The sequence below is a fragment of the Dipodomys merriami genome, unplaced genomic scaffold (assembly GCF_024711535.1).
Source record: "Dipodomys merriami isolate MVZ:Mamm:240054 unplaced genomic scaffold, mDipMer1.0.p SCAF_31, whole genome shotgun sequence".
NCBI lineage: Eukaryota > Metazoa > Chordata > Mammalia > Rodentia > Heteromyidae > Dipodomys > Dipodomys merriami.
Window position 1 is genome coordinate 12,187,768 of NW_027204604.1, and position 16,490 is coordinate 12,204,257.

Here is a 16,490-nt window from a genome sequence, read left to right on the forward strand (position 1 = left end):
CCAATACTTACACACACACACACACACACAAAACAAGGTAAGGATGAATGAATGAATGAATGAATGAACTGGGAGGACACATGATTTAGGAAAGGGATTGTGGCCAGTTCCTTAGGTAATCAACTCAAGGAAAGGAAAAGGGGAAATAGAAGCCATGCTTTTATTCCCCATACTGAGTACCCCACATTTTGTGCAAAAGAAGTGAGCACAGTTCAGTGCCGGACAGGCAGCCTGTGTCTCCTACATCCCTTTACAGGAGCCTATGCCCCTGGGCATGATGGGAAAGCACTTCCCAGCCTTTCCCCGCCAGCTCCTCTCCTCCCACCAGACACAGTTGGGTTGGAATAGCCATTGGCTATTCAGGAAGTCTAGAGCACAGCCTGCTAATTGGTGGCCTGTGGCTGTGACATGGCTTGAGCACCCAATAGAATTTTTGATGGCACACTAATCCAAAATTTAATTATGGAAAAATTAAAAGCATGTACACATTCTGCGCTTGCCTGCCTGCTTGCCTCCCTCCCTCCCTCCTTTCTTTCCTTCCTTCCTTCCTTCCTTCCTTCCTTCCTTCCTTCCTTCCTTCCTTCCTTCCTTCCTTCCTTCCTTCCTTCCTTCCATGCTGGGAATTAAACCTAGGGCCTTGCACATGCTCAGTAGGAGCTCTGCCACTGAGCTGTGTGCTCTAGTCTCACTACCTGACACCCAGGGCCAGTTTTCTTTCTTCTGTGCTCATTCCCATCCATGTTACTGTATTTTTAAAGCATTTTTTGGTTATGTTTAAAATAAGTAGTTATACAGAGGAGTTTCAGGTCCACAGGTCAGATTATGAATATAAAGCATCTGTCAATGGCACCTCTTCCTTTATTCTCCCTATCTTTCCCCCTCCCACCCCTATCCTCACATTACGTAATACCATTTTTATACAATGTACGTTGAATGTAGTGACTGCATTTATCTACCCTTCCTCCCTCCATTCATGTGCCCACTGTCATAGCTGCCCCCTTCCCCCCCCCCCAGTGTTTCCATTTCCTGGCACTCATTTGCACTTTGTATTGGTTTAGAATGCCTTTGGGCAGGGCTCATGCTTTCCCCTTCAACACTGGCTACTCCCCAAGTCATCCTGGCCTAGAGTCAGGGCCTAGACCCTACTCCACTGCGTACCTGCTGGCCCTTTAAGACATTTGAGTTCACAGCCACTGGTTCAGGCAACTGCTCAGAGTGGAGGTTGTGTGCATGTGAGGGTACAATGCCCAGGAGCAGGCCCGGTCACATCAGTGATGCTGTCCCCGTCCAGAGCCGGGCAGAGGCCCAGCTCTTGAGACCTGACTTTGCCTCTTACTTGCGTGTGACTTTGGAGATGTTTCTCTCCCTCTCTGACACCTCAGTTTATCATTTGTACAAAACAAGTTTATTCTAAGCATCCTCTAAAATGTTTTACAACAGTGTTGTGAATAGTGTGGGAGCTCTGGGAATCAGAATTCCTAGGTTAAAATGGTCAACCCTGCTACTTGCTAGCTACCTGGCAAGCAAGTCTGAGCCTCAGTTTCTCCCTTTGTATTTGGAAGGCATCTCCCTCCCAGCAGACCCTTGGAGTCGGCTGAGAGATCACTGCGGGGAGTTATTCATTTCTTCTTGGTGTGATGCACACAGACATGCTCTGTGAATGCCGTGCAGAATCCAGCCCATGCAAGAGGCCTGGGCAGTGTGGTTGGGGACAGATGCAAGGGGCCAGGCCAGGGAGGGGAGCGGCCTCAGCTCAGTGGGTTTCAGCTGTGTTTCCAGAGTCTGGAGCTGCCCACCCAGACTGCCATGCATCTAGGGGCTCAGTGTTCCTTTGCCCCTCCCAGGGGTGGCTGCCGTGGTTACAAGCATCGAGCACCACTGCCCCTGAAGAAAGGGCAGATTGTGGCTTTTCTCTCCAGGCTTCCTGCCCCTCCTGAGCACGGGAGGGTGAACCTGAGGGGTTTAGGCTCAGACCGCCCAGCGAGGCTGGCCCTGGATGGACCTCATCTCTCACCAGTGGAGGCTCCTCCCATTGGGGGTAGCTTAATGGGAAGAGGCTGTGGGAGTCCTGTGGCTACCCACCCCACCTTCCCTCTGGGGGAGCTGGGGGCCTGGGGTGAAAGGGCTCCATTGAGCAGAACCGTTGGCACCCACCAAGGACCCGGCCCACCTGGGTCCTCAGAAAGCGGCTGCTTCATCACAGTCAAACGGGCTGAACAACGAGAGTCTCTGTCACACTCTTCTTTGAATCCCTATTATTTTTTGAATAGGCAATGATGCTCTTGATTTGAAGTCCAACAGTATGGAAGGTTCCATGGGAAATGTCTTTTTCCTCTAGTTCTGCCCAGTTTCCTCTGCACTGGTTTCTCAGGTCCCCCCAGAAACAATAAATAAACACCTCTTCACATTTAATTGTGCTCAGCATTATCTTGGACATTACTTCATATTGATGCAAACAGCTCTCTCTCTCTCTCTCTTTCTGTCTGTCTCTCTCTCTGTTTTTCCATCATCCATATTTATTTGACAAATCCCTTCTCTTTTTTTCCTACAGTTTTGAGACCATTTTTCCCCTACAGTTTTGTGTCCTAGGCTGTACTTGAACATGTGACGCTCCAGCCTCAGTCTCCTAAGAGTTGGGATTACATGTGTGCACCACCATGCTTGGCTTTGGCCAGCTTCCCTTGATGTTGGGCTCCTGGTTTTTAAGGTAGGCAGTGCTGGGCGTGGCGGATCACACACTGGTCCTGGCCCAGCCTCCTCTCCACACTGTCCAGGCAGCAGGGGGCTGCTCTTGTTCCTTCTGATTCTCAGTGTTCTCGTTTGTATCTGTGAGGTATTCCTGTAGTCCATCCGTTTAGCAGTGAGAGAAACCCAAGTGTAGCCTATCTTTAACTTTCTTCTATGGAAAACACCACCTCCATCCTTCTTGATGCCTCACCAGTGGCTTGTACCATGGCTGGGGGCAAGCGTATTGAGTTCTAGGGCGGAGGGTGTGTGGGGTAGGTGGGCATACAGGTTCAGGATGCTGAAGACCCGCCCTCCATCTTAGGAGCCTGCTTCTGCCCCAGCAGCTCTCTGCCCTCATAGAAGAGTCAGAGTCTCCTACCATGCTGCTGCTTCCTCTCTGGGGACATGTTGGCTGCCTCCCACTGCTAGGGGCAGGCTACGGGTCCTCTATCAGGACCACAGAGCTCCCACATTCTCTCCCAACCCAAACCCAGCCAGGCTGCTGCTTTTCTGGGGGACGAAGTGACCTTGTCCTTCTCTAGGTCTTGCGAAGACACTGTGGCTCTGCCCAGAAACCCGCCAGGGCTCAGATGTGTAGGAAATGCGTTCAAAGGCACAGGAAGGAAGGCTGCTTGCCTTTTCTGCCTCCACACAGATTGCTCTGCTTAGTCAACAAGAGGAAAGGAAGGCAAAGGCAGGCAGGGAAGAAATGCAGCTAAATCCCTTTGCACCTGTTGGCCACGATCCTGCCTAGCCTGGTCAGCTTGTGGAGCACCTGCTGAAGATGGCTGTACTGATTCAGCAATTTTATAGATGGTGATGGCCTGGCTTCCCCCTCCCTCCCTCCCCCCTCCCTCCCTCCCTCCCTTCCTCCCTTCCTCCCTCCCTTCCTTCCTTTCTTCCTTCCTTCCTTCCTTCCTTCCTTCCTTCCTTCCTTCCTTCCTTCCTTCCTTCCTTCCTTCCTTCCTTCCTTCCTTCCTTTCCCCTCCTTCTTTCTTCTCTTCTGACATAGGGTCTTGCTATGTGGCTCAGGTTGGCCTCACATTCTCAATCCTTTTTTCTCAGCCTCCCAGTATTGGGATTATAGTCATGAGCCACCATGCTCAGCTTTGGTAATGTCATCTGCAGTCTAAAGTTGAAGTCCTCAAACACACTGTCCCTAAACTCCAGCCTACCTTATATTTATGTTGCAACATTTACACATCACAAGCACTGAATGCAACCCCCAGGCCCCAGGCGTGGAGCTGAGGGGGGGGCCTCCCTTGTGGGTCTGCTCCAGGCAGTTGTGTGGTAGCCACTGGACCAGTGGCTTTGTGTGGACATGTGGTCAGTTGCCCCTCATAACAGGGCAGAAGCAAGGCGGTCCTGCTGGCGACCACCACACATGACTCTGCGGGTCTCACCTCCACCAAGCACTCCCTGTAACTGAGCTGGTGGCGGGCCTCCTGTGGTTCCTTCTGGGGCTCTGAAGGCTCCAGCCCTAGTCCTTCCTCTCACTTCACCAGGGTCAGATACCATGGCCACACCCACCACACAGTGAGAGGGTGAGACACAGACACTCTGGCTCCCAAGTTCAAGGTGGCATCTAGTAAAGATCTGAACCCAGGCCACCTGCTACAATGTTCTTGTTTGCATATGCCCCTGACAGCCTCATGAATAAAATAGTAATTGTGCTCTTGATCACCTGGTACTCTACTACTTGAGCCATGCCTCCAGTCTGGCATTTTGCTGGGTAATTGGAGATGAAGTCTCAAGGACTTTCCTGCCTGGGCTAGCTTTGAGCCTCCAAGTCTCAGCTTTCTGAGTAGCTAGGATTATAGGTGTGGGCCACCAGTGCCAGGCCCCAGATTTATTTCTTTCTATTGGCTGCCATCATGTGTGGTTCTGATTTCTCCCCTGGGCTGTGAATTATAGGTGGGCAGTAGACAGTCCAGGCTGCACCGTGACCCCTGCCCATCTTTCCAGCCCATTTCCCCGCCTCACCCCGGCTTCGCTCTCTGCTCTGTCTGGAAGGCCCTTCTCCCACCAGGTGTGCCTCTCCAACCCCTGCGCAGCAAGGACCTGCCCCTTTCTCTGCGCATGCTCCAGCAGCCCCAGGGGGTGGGGCCACCTCCGTGCTGCCCAACTTCCCTGCCCTCCTCCGGTCCCCTCTGCCTGTGCGCGCAGGCCTGTGCCAGGCCTGACTCCTAGCTGGGACTGGCAGCAGAGGCCCAGGCCTAACACACAGTAGGTGCTGATAGTCTCGCAGTCTGTCCAGTGGCGGTCTGGCAGTGAGTCTTTGACAACTGGAATAACCTCCCATCTCGTGTGCTGGTTGCCTGTCGCTGCGAAAGCCCATTTCTCTTCTGCTGTGGAGTTACTGTCTCATCTCAGCCATGACCCAACATGTATGCTGTTTCCCAAACCCAATCCTGGTCATGTGGTCCCTTGGCTTCACGTTCTACACTCTCTCTCCATGACTGGGTTTTCATGACTTTAGGCTTTGCTCGGTCTGAGTTCACACATCCTTACTATCCATTCCCTGTTTGGGGGAACTCCTATTAATCCGGCAAAGCCCAGTTCAAATGCTGCCTTCTGCGGGGCGCTCTCCAGGCTCCCACAGGCAGGGTGAGGTTGCTCTTGCCAGTCCCGTTAGGTCCACAGCCCTGCCCCACACTTACTGTGCATGCAGTTTCTCTCTCCACCTGCCCCCTGCCTGACAGAGGCACAAACTCAGGACTTGGTGAGTGGACAATTCCGCCTATACTCCAGGAATGGTTAGAACATGCTAGGTCTGTGCTTTGCAGCTCACTAGCCCATTTAATTTTCCCAACACCAGCGTAGTCACTATTATTTTTACTCCTGTTTTACAGATCAGGAAACTAAGACACAGAGTAGTATGCAGCCAGCAAGCGTGGAGGTATGCAGAAAGGGGGGATCTGAACCCAGGTGGCCTGGCTTGAGTCCCTGCTGTCTGAGCTATCCTGATAAATGCTTGCAGAATGAATGGTAATAGGTTCTGAACTAGTCTGTGTGTGTGTGTGTGTGTGTGTGTGTACATTCATGTGTATACACGTGTGAGAGAGGGAATTAATTAGATCTGCTATGATTTCGTTTCCGCCCACGCCATCCCTGGTGTCAAGCTGGGTTGAAAGCCTGTCTCTTGAGGCCCGCTCTCTGCCTTCCATGGAATTCACACAACTGTCAGCCTCCAGCAGGTGTCACCAACCCTCGCCCACTCCTCCCATTACTCCGCAGCCCCAGCTCCTTCTTTTATTCCGCCCTACTTGCCCCAAAATGGCTGGTTAGCCTGTTGTTCTGGGAGGGGTGCCTGGGCTCCTGTTGGGCCTCCATGGACTGCTCCTCCTGACTCCAAGGGGCAGCCTGACCCTGTTCAGAGCCAGATCGCAGGTCTCAAGGGCTGGGCCATGTGGCTGCCCACCCTGGCCCCGCCTGAGCCTGCCAGCCGCCCACCGCTGCTTTGCCGGGCTGTAGGGTGTGTGGTGTGGTGTGTGTGTGTGTGTGTGTGTGTGTGTGTGTGTGTGTGTGTGTGTGTGTGTGTGTGTGTGTATGTATGTGTTTAGGCTGCAGCCTCCAGGCTCAGAATTGCTACTGTAAGATGTCAGCCATGCTGTGGCCTGCCTGGAAGAGGCATGAACTACCATCCAGTGCCGGGGGCTCTGACACTTCCAAGAGCTGATGACACCAGGCACTGGGCTGAGGCACAGTGATAGAGAGAGAGAGAGAGAGAGAGAGAGAGAGAGAGAGAGAGAGAGACAGACAGACAGACAGACAGACAGACAGACAGACAGACAGACAGACAGACAGACAGACAGACAGACAGACAGACAGACAGAGGGGGAGGGCATGCAGTTATTTCATAGCTGGTATGGCTGACCTGGGGGTGCTGCTTGGGCCACCATGCTACCTGGACCAGTGTCTGCTCTGACGCTCACTCCCTTGCTGTGGCTGCTCCTGGACTTTGCCTTCAGACCCTGAGACTCCTATCTGGCAATCTCCTCTATGGATGGACATTTCTGTGTGGCAGTGAGGGAAGGAAAGCTCTTGTCCCCAGGGAGAGAGGTCCTCTCTCCTCCCCACCCACCCACCCAGTGATCAGGAAGTACGGTGAGGGTCTAGGCCACGAGATGCCCAGACCGCTCTTCAGAGCAAACAGGCCTTGGAGTACCCACCCACAGTCTGCACTGGGCAGCACAGACACCACAGGACAATCCAAGGGCACCCAGACCCCTGGCAGCTGTCTGGCCTTCGGGTTCACAGAAAAGGATAAATGCTTTTGATGGCGGTGGCTCATACAATCCTGCATGGAAGGGTCCAGAGCATTGTTAGGCAATGTCCTTGCCAAGAGACACGGTGTTTTCTTTGTAGTGTTTATACTGGCCTTGGCGTTCAGCACCAGGGACTTCAGCCAGGACAGCTCTGGGCTGTGAGCTGGACGAGCAATTTACGGGACATAGGTCTGCCCCTTCCAGCCAGTCACCTCTCAGCAGTGAGCAAGTGCGTCACCCCCAGCTAGTGCCAGCCATGCAAGACTGTCCTGGGTGCTCTTTCCTGGAAGCCATTTTGGAATGGGAATTGTGGGTATGTGGCAAGACCAAGACACCTCCCCTGCCCCCCCACACACACCCTGGTGCCCTCCATGTCCCCTGGAAGCTCCCCCCTTGCTCATCTGGGGACTTGGGCCTGGTGGTACCATCCCTTGAGGCTTTCCAGGGCTTTCAGGATGGAAATCATGACACCAGTGACCAAGCGCCCCATGTTGGCCCACCTCAGGTGTGGGGAATTTTTAGGCTGCCTTGAGCCAAGCCACAGAATGAAGACAGAAAGCACAACATGTTTTGGAAGGTGGCTGGCAGCCCTGACTGTCTGCTCTAGGGGCCAGGGCTTGACGAAAGGCTGTGGAGTTGCAAAGTGGAGTGGGGCACAGGGGAACCGTGGACTGGAGGGAAGGGCTTGCCTTCGTGGGTACCCCGCACACCCCACTCCCCATCCCCGTCAGCACAACACAGAACCTGACAGGAAGTCCTTCCTTCCATCTACCTGGCCTGTCTTAGGCTGGAGGCCAGACTTGTTTGTTTGTTTTGGAGTATCCTTCTTCTTTTTCTTTTGGAAGGAGGTGCTAGTACTGGGACTGGAGCTCGGGACCTCATGGTCTCCCTTGGCTTTTGCCACTCAAGGTTGGTGGTCTTCTACTTGAACCACATCTCTTGGATTTGAAGGGAGCGTTGAACTCCTGGGAGACAGGCGTGGGGTGAACGACAGGTTGCTGGCATGGGGGCTGCGTGGCATTGGCATGACTCATCTGTGGCTCTTTCTAAAGGCAGTAGCTCTCTGGGCAGGCAGCCAACCTCTCTCCTGTTTGTTCTGGACAAAGGAAACAAGAGGGAAGGTGGGAGGAGTGGGTAGAAGGTGGAAAGAGACCTGGGAACAGCATGGGAACCAGCTATCTCCAAGCTCAGGATCATGGTGGCCTACGTTGGCTGTCTCTGCAATGAGCTGGTGAGTGAAGGGATTTGCTTGGCAAGCTGCCACACCCTGCAGGCTGCCCACAGGAGGGCCTTCCCCTCTCCCTCACTCTCGTGAGCGCCACCTCCCGTTCTCTTCCCCTTTCTACCTTTTCATCTACTCCTCGTCTCTCCTTTCCCTCCATTCCCCCTCCTTCCTGTCTGCATCTTCCTTGCTCCTCCAGCCTTAGGTTGCTCTTATGGCTGAGCTCACCCTCTCCCACCTCTATTTTACCCAAGATGGGACCCATCCTTTATCCCCTGGAGCCTGTTTAGGCAGCTCAAAGCGCCCTGGCTATTCAGCTTCCCCTGGGACTGCCCTCCCAGACTCTAAGCCCCGTACTTCTGGGCCAAGAAGTTCTCTTATTCCCTTTACCCTCACCCCAAGCCTGCGTCCATCTTCCAGTAACCCTGCTGTACCTGGACCAGCCCCGCCTGCCTCAGCTCTCTCCTCCATCATCACCCCTGGCTCTTGCCTGGTACCTTCTGATCTCATAGAGATCTTAGAATTTCCCTCAGAGGAATGATTTAACCCCCCCCCACACACACACATACACTTTAGACTAAAAACTCAGTGGAGAGTCTGCACAGGTCTAGAACTCAGGGGACAAATATTTATTGAACACCTACTATGCTAGGTTCTAAGGTTCCAGTCCAAACAAAAAAGATGTGGTTCCAGGCAACAGTGGCTCACCTGTAATCCTAGCTAGTCAAGTGTCTGAGATCTGAAGATCACAGTTCAAAGCCAGCCTGGGCAGAAAAAGCCATGAGACACCTTCAGTTAGCCAGAAGTGGAAGTGTGGCTCAAATGATGGTGTGCCAGCCTTGAGGGCAAAAGCTATGGACACTGCTCAGGCTCTGAGTTCAAGGAGCCCCCCTCCCCCTCCCACAGTCATTCCCTTCCCCCTGAGTCCTGGGTCTTGTGGGAGATGCAGAGATAACAAACACACATAAAGCGAAGTTTATGCAAACAGTGGTGATACTCTGAGCAGGGGGAAAATCAATATTATACCCAAATCACATTCTATAAAACATGAGTGACCAATCAGCTCCATTTCCCCCTACTTCCTTTCCTACTCTGCTTCCTAGCATAAAGGCCTATATGACCCATGCCACTTAATAACATCTTTAATTATTGCTGTCACGTGTGGCTGACAGCTGTAATTCTAGCTACTTGGGAGGCTGAGATCTGAGGATTGCAGTTCAACACCAGCCCAGGCAAGAAAGTTCATAATAGTCTTATCTCCAAGTAATTAGCCAAAAGCCAGAAGGGAAGCTGTGGCACAAGTGGTAGGGTGCCAGCCTTGAGCTAAAAAAGCTAAAGGACAGTGTGCAGGCCCTGAGTTTAAGCTCTAGTATCAACATAATGCTGACAAACAAAACAACCAAAAAGCCCTTTAATTATAGCATGTTCTAAGTTATTTCTTTTGTTCCTCTTGTATTGCCTTGTCTACCTGGTAAATAACAAACTTCCATTCACTAAACATCTACCATGTGCTACACATTAAGAACTTTAACATATCACCTTATTTTAGTTTTCATTCCTGATTTAAGTATAAAGATAACGAGACTCAGTTAAATGGCATGTCACAAGCCACACAGCCAACACCCATAGAGGACCCAGGTCTTACACTTCCTCCCTCCCTCCCTGCCTCTTTCCCTCCTTCTGCCCCACCCCTTCCTTCCAAGAAGGTCTACCTACTCATGACAGCAGCTAGGGCCTGGCAGGCGCTGACTCCTCACCCCAGGGCTTGTCCCTTCCACCTCCTGCAATGTTGATTTTCCACATCCTCTTTATTGAGCCCTGGCTTTGTTCTGATGGACAACTCGTCCATTCCACGTGCTGTTTGTTGGCCATCTGAATGATTACACTGCTCATCATCTATATACAGCCATCTTTCTTGGCCTGTAGCCAGCCTCTGGACACCCCAGATTGCTGTCCACCCCTCTCACATCCTTTCTTCACAACTGTGTTCATCCTTTCTAAATCAACATTTTTTGAGTTATAATTTGCATTCAATAGCAGGTACTCATTTGAAGTGCACAGTTGGATAAACTTTTTTTTCTTTTTTGTTGGTCGTGGGGCCTGAACTCTGGGCCTGGGCACTGTCCCTCAGCTCTTCAGCTCAAGGCTAGCACTCTACCACTTGAGCCACAGTGCCACTTCTGGCCTTTTCTGCTTATATGGTGCTGAGGAATCGAACCCAGGGCCTCATGCATGCAAGGCAAGCACTCTACCACTGAGCCACCTTCCCAGCCCCCAGTTGGATAAAGTTTGACAAATTTATACACCCATGTTACCACCACTCCAAGCAGATACTTTGAAAAAATTTTGACAAATAAAAATCGTAAATATTTGTGATGTATAACATGATGTGTTGATATATGTATACATTGTGAACCTGTTAAATTGAGCTAATAAATGATTTCCTTACATTTTTTTTTTTTGGTGAGAACATGCGTTGTACACCATGCAAATAGATCTCTTGAATTTACTCTTCCTGTCTGACTGGAAGTTTGAATCCTTTGACCAAAATCTCCACTCTCCAAATAATCCAGCCTTCCATGACTAGAAATTGGGAATCTCACTGAATGGACTGACATGCCCTGAACCTTTTTGTGGAGATAGAAACATTTTACATTTGACCAAAAAATGCTCAGCATCATGAATGTCAGAGAATACTAATTAAAATTACAATGGGATGTTATTCATGGGTATCAGAACAGCTATTACTAAAAAGATGAATGGTGAAAGATAGGACATGGCAGCAATGACCAGGAGAAAAGGAGAATTCTGCACATTCTGCGAATGAACTACTTCAATCTCATTCACTTTTCTTTGTGGAGAAAACTAAGAGATAGCATACAGGCCTGAGCTCAAGCTCCAGCAGAGAGAGAGAGAGAAGGAGAAAGAGAGAGAGAGATCAACAGGCAGAGAAGAGAAGGGAAGAAAAGAGAAGAGAGGAGAGGAGAGGAGAGGAGAGGAGAGAAGAGGAGGGGTGGAGAGGGGAGGGGAGGGGAGGGAGAGAATAGAACAAAAGAAAAGAGCTGGAAATTTGGCCCAAGTAGTAGAGTGCTTTCCTAGCAAGCACCATACCTTGGATTGAGCCCCCAATACATTATTTAGAAAGAAGAGTTTGTGGCCAGCTTATTATCACTAAAGGGAATTTTATTCTTCAAGCAGAGGGGAAATAAATCAGAGAGTCATATATTCCCATGTATCTAAGTTTGTGCACCGTGCAAATAATGTCTTCGAAGGCTGAGGAAGGCATGACATATTGCTGGGATCCTAATGTTTCCCCAACTTGATTCCATCATGTTCTTCCTCACCCAAATACACAGCAGCGCCATCTTCCCATTTGCCCAAGTCTTGACCACTCCTTGTCCCTCCCTCTCTCAGATCTTCCCAGGTCTCCCTACCAAACAGGCCCAGAATCAGATCACTTCTCTTGATAGTCGCCGTTTCTGCTCCCACCATTTCTTCACCCAAATTATTGCAAGAGTCTCTTAAAGGTCTCCCGACTCCCTCCCTTGACTCTCTTTAGTCTTTTGGTGGTGTTGTTGGATGTGGGGCTTGAACTCTGGGCCTGGGCGCTGTCCCTCAGCTCTTCAACTCAAGACTAGTGCTCTACCACTTGAGCCACAGCGCCACTTCCTGTTTTCTGGTGGTTTATTGGAGATAAGAGTCTCACAGTCTTTCCTGCTTGGGCTGGCTTTGAACCATGATCCTCAGATCTCAGCCTCCTGAGTTGCTAGGATTACAGGCGTGAGCCACTGACTGGCACCTGGCTCTTTAGTGTATTTTTAACATGACAAGAAGGAGGATTCAGTTACTTTAATGGCTTCCAATCTCATTCAGGCCTACACACCAACTTTTCTCTCCCTTCTTCTCTGACCTCTAATCCTGCTACTCACTCCATCATTCCATCCAGGTGTTCTTATCCTGGCTTCCAATCACTCCAGCTCTTTCCTTTGGGCCTCGGGGCCTTTGCACAGCTGTTTTCACTTTCCACAGGTATCTACAGCATTCATTCCCTTCCTCTTTAGGACTTTGTTCATTTCCCTTCTCCACGAGGCTGTCTCTGATACCCTATCTGAAACTACAATATTTGCGCAATTTCTTTTGGCTTTGGGTTTGTTTGTTTGTTTTTGAGATAGGGTCTTACCATATGAACCAAGCTGATCTCAAACATGCTGAGGTCCAGCCTGGTCTCCAAACCACATTTTTTTCTGGCCTCAGCCTCTTAAGTGCTGGGATTATAGAAATGAACTCCCGTGCCTTACTTAACACAAAACGTTTCATCCCCATCTTCCTCAGTTACTGTTAATAGACTACAAATGTTAGAGAGTTGTCTTGATATGTCTCATTAACTAGCCTATTTGCTCTAGGAGGGTGGGATTTTGTCTATTTTTATGGAGTTAGTTATACCCAGTATTCTCAATGCGAAGTCACATCTGATGTGTGAGCATTCAAGGAGAATTCCTTTGTGTTGACTTTTATTTGATCTGCCTCTGGGGCACTGGGAGGTTTTGCTTCAGCTGGGGAGGGGAGGGCTCATCCCAGCCTTAATCACACGTCGGAGCCAATGAGTGGAGGGACCCACGTCTGCCGAGTGGCAGTGCGGAGTCCAGTCCAGCCCAAGAATGTATTGTGTTTGGTTCCCTAGACATTTTAATAGAAATCAAATTAGTTGTCAACATTTTAAAAAATGGGTGGTTTCACATCTTAAAAATCCAGATTCTCTGGAAAAATCCGAAGATCTCGCAATCCTTGGGCTGCATACCCACCTGGTAACAATCAGAGGCTCTGAGGAGCCCTGCCCTCCCCACCTCATGTCAGCCCCCCCCTCCCGCCCCTCTCCTGCTCTCTGCCAGCTTCATTCATGCACGTTTATGTTTCCGAGACCTGCCCGCTGTTCTTGGCTTTGCTCTGGGTCTGTCCAGTGGGGAGGTCGGTAACAGGACCCCAGAAGTGGAGTGGGGACCCCTGTGCTTCCATTCCTCATCTGGAATGACAGCTATGTGGGAGGGTGGGGCAGAGCCCATGAGAACATCTGGGGGCTGTAAGGGCTGCACAGCCCAGAACACCCTGAAGGGCTCCTCGATCCCTCAAGACCTTCGCACCGCCTCTGCACGGGTGGCAGGCTGGCCCCTCCGGACATCCCACCCAATACCCCACGAAAGCTCTCAGATGACATCTGGCTTCCAGGTCAGCGTAGCACCGCTCTGTGCTCAGCCAAGGACACCAGCCTCGGTCCTGCCACATCCGGGCATCAGCTGTCTCAGTGCTGTAGCTCTGAGGCGTCCTCCCCTGGCAAGGCTCCACGGTGCTGGTCCTGAGCAGCTGTGCCAGGGAAGCCCTGAAGGCTGATGCCAAGGGAGATGCTGAGGCATCCATGCAGAGGACCCTTGAGAGGCGCAGGAAGACCCCTGACATGCCCAGCCCCATGGTACCCACCAGCCCTGCCACCAGAGCCAGTGTGGGTCCCTCCAGGCCAGGCATGTGGGGTAGAGCCCCTGCCCTGCCATGGTGGGCGTGGGGTGGGAGCAAAGGCCACTCCTGGGAGGGTGGGGAATGTGTGGGGAAGCCACAGGAACACCCAGCGGGAGATGCGTGTAGGGGGATGCCAGAATTCAGGGCTGCTATGATGCCACGCTGGAGGGGCTCATAATCCCGGCTTTGAGTAACCCTGTGGTAAGGCACTGGCTGTAGTGCCTGAGGACAGTCACCTAACCTCTCTTGACATGGCTGTTAGTTGCACAAACGAGACAGAAAGTCATTCTTTCTTGGCTCTGCTACTCAAAATGGAGTCACAGATGTAAAAATGGCTGCATGTTATAAACATGCAGTAACTCAAGGCTAAGCAACACCTCAAAATTGTCTGCTCTACACCATATACTGCAACCCAAAGCACAAAAGCAGCCTGGACTGTGCCTGCAGCTCCACAGGACCAGGTATGTGATTCCCACTTGCTCAGATATCAGTTCATGTGCTCTAATAGAAGCCTCTCTCTTTCTCTCTCCTTTCTCTTCCTCCCTCCCTTCCTTTCTTCCATTTTTTTTTCTTGATCAGGATGGCTGAGATTTACTTTGGTGCTATGAATTCCCAGGCTGGGGCCTCACTGATCAGACAACCCCATGCCTTTTCTTTCTCTATCATCACAGAAGTTTTTTTGACCTTTGAACTGGAAATCAAGTTGATCAGCCGTGAAGGATGTCATAGCTTTGTTTCCAAACATTTTTTTATAATCATCCATGCAGTAATAACACCCTTTGGACTTTTTCCCATCTAGAGCCACTTCTGGAAATCAAGAATGCATTTCTGACTCTATTAGACACATGTCCCTGAAGTTCCATTGCTTCTTATGCCAACTTCCCCACTCTAATCTGAACTGCCACTTCCACTTAGAAGTGTTCTGAAGTCATGTGATCTGTCTACTTTCCATCAGACATCAGTGTACAGCAGAAAGCTTTTGGATCACTGGCTGCTGGATCACTGGTGGCTTATGTCTGTAATCCTAACTACTCAGAAGACTGAGATCTGAGGATCTCGGTTCAAAACCAGCCTGAGCAAGAAAGTACATGAGACTCTTCGCTCCGATTAACCACCTAAAAACTGGAAATGGAGCTGGTACTCAAAGTGGTAGAGTGATAGCTTTGAGCGCCAAAGCTCAGGGACTGTGCCCAGGTCCTGAGTTCAAGCCCCATGCCTACAAAAAGAAAAAAAGAGAAAAATGGAAAAGAAAGCAAGCAAGCTTTTGCTATTTGCATCTAACTAGGCAAGCATCCTGTATTGCAACACAGACTGGATTCCATGTAACCCATACACCACTTGTCACAATGAGGGCAGGGGTCAGAACTGAACGTCGTTCTCAGCTGTCTGATTATGAGCTCACCCAAATTGGGCAAATCACCCTGGGAGGTTAGCACCCACTTCATCCATCTCCAGAGGAGCAGGGCACAGCTCTGGGTTGAACAGACTTTGCCTGGCATGGTGGCATGGCAGATTCCTCAGCTTGGACATGGAGATGCGGTTCCACAGAGGCTGAACATGGTGAGCTGGAACCAGGGACTCAGGGCAGGCAGGAGAGCATTGAGCTAGGAGTCACTAACCCTACAGCAAGAGCATTGGGGTGTCTGTAACTTTCAATAGCAGAACTTGATGGAGTCAGAGTGTAAATGGCTCAAATTCAGATGGTTTAGTTGATGGACACTCAGGTACTCAGCCAGACCCTTCAAGTCCAGTTCTGAAAGCTGGCAGTGAATTACTGAGAGGGACTCCATGGGGTCTTCAGACACCTGAGCACAAGTATGGATCCAGGTGGCCCTCTAGGAACATAGAGAGGCATTCCAGCTTGGGAAATTTCAAGGTGTGGTAAAGTGGGTGATAATCAGCTCCTTCCCTGGGGAGATAGGCAGTCATGTGGATGTGGGAGAGAAGGAGTTTGGCATCTGGCCTAGGTAAGGAGCAAAGCTAGCCAGGCTGGATGGATTATAGGTGCAGTTTGCACCCACTTCCTGGACACAATCCAGGTCACACATTTCCAAGATTTGTCTGATATTGTGGCTTGGCAGATCTGCATCTTCTTACAGCACAGCTTCTCATGAGGGGGATAATGAAGGAATGTACTCAAGTTCAATGCTAAAGAGAGACTTAAGAGAAGAGCCTCTCATTATTAACAGTCTAGCTGGTATAAATCAGTGCTGAGCCTGTGGTGGCATGGCAGAGGGGGAGAGTACCAGACAGGGAAACAGGGACAGGTGTCATGGGATAAACTGGCACCGAAACAGATGCAGAGGAGAAAGGTACTCTGACCTTAGCTGATCTGTTGCTGCCCACCATGAAGGAGACTGAGAAGTACCCTGCATTTCTCAACATGGAAAGCCCAGGGCAAACTTAAGGGGACTACAAGAAAATTGACAAAAGGACACATTCCAAGAGGAAGATTACAAAAATCAGGAAGCATTTAAGTAGTTTTAGTAAGTGATCCAGGAACTTCTTCACTAAGTACATTAAGGGAACTTCTGTCTTTTGATAGGAATTAATGACAAAGGTCAGACACTCATAATTCTGTGTCTTTAGACATAGGGTAAACAACCACAGAACCAGGGTTTTCCAGTGGTATCATTCACACTTCAAGTAAACTGTGCCTACATTATGGCTCTTATGAGAAGATCATAGGAATAATCTCATAGGGTGTACTGCATGTGCTCTACGGTTGACAATGCAACTGCTTGTAGAAGGATGCACTCCTGTAA